Source organism: Penaeus monodon, chromosome 11, assembly GCF_015228065.2.
Source record: "Penaeus monodon isolate SGIC_2016 chromosome 11, NSTDA_Pmon_1, whole genome shotgun sequence".
Taxonomy (NCBI): Eukaryota; Metazoa; Arthropoda; class Malacostraca; order Decapoda; family Penaeidae; genus Penaeus; species Penaeus monodon.
Genome location: NC_051396.1, coordinates 36,194,358 through 36,194,823, shown reverse-complemented (window position 1 = coordinate 36,194,823; position 466 = coordinate 36,194,358).

Here is a 466-nt window from a genome sequence, read left to right as displayed (position 1 = left end):
TAGAGGACGAGAGTAAAGAGGGAAAGAGTAAGCAAGAGTAAAGGAGAGAGAAAGCGGGAGTAAAGAGGGAAAGAGAACGAAAGTAAAGAAGGAAAGAGGGGTAAATAAGGAAAGAAAGAACGAGAGTAAAGAAGGAAAGGAAGAACGAGGGGAAGGAGGGGATGACTCGGCCAGAGTATAGAGGGAGAGAGAGAGCAAGAGTAAAGAAGGAAGGCGAGAACAAGAGTCAAAAAAGAAAGAGAGAACGAAAGTAAAAATGAAGAGAGTGAGAGTAAATGGGGAAAGAAGGAACGAGAGTAAAATGGGAAAGAGAGAGTGAAAGTAAATATAGAAGGAGAAAGAGAGAGAGAGTAATGAGAAAGTGAGAGTAAAGAGGAAAAGAGAAAGTGAGAATAAGAGGGAAAGAGAGAGTGAGAATAAAGAGGGAGAGAGAGGGCGAAAGTAAAGAGAGAAGGAGAGTATGCAA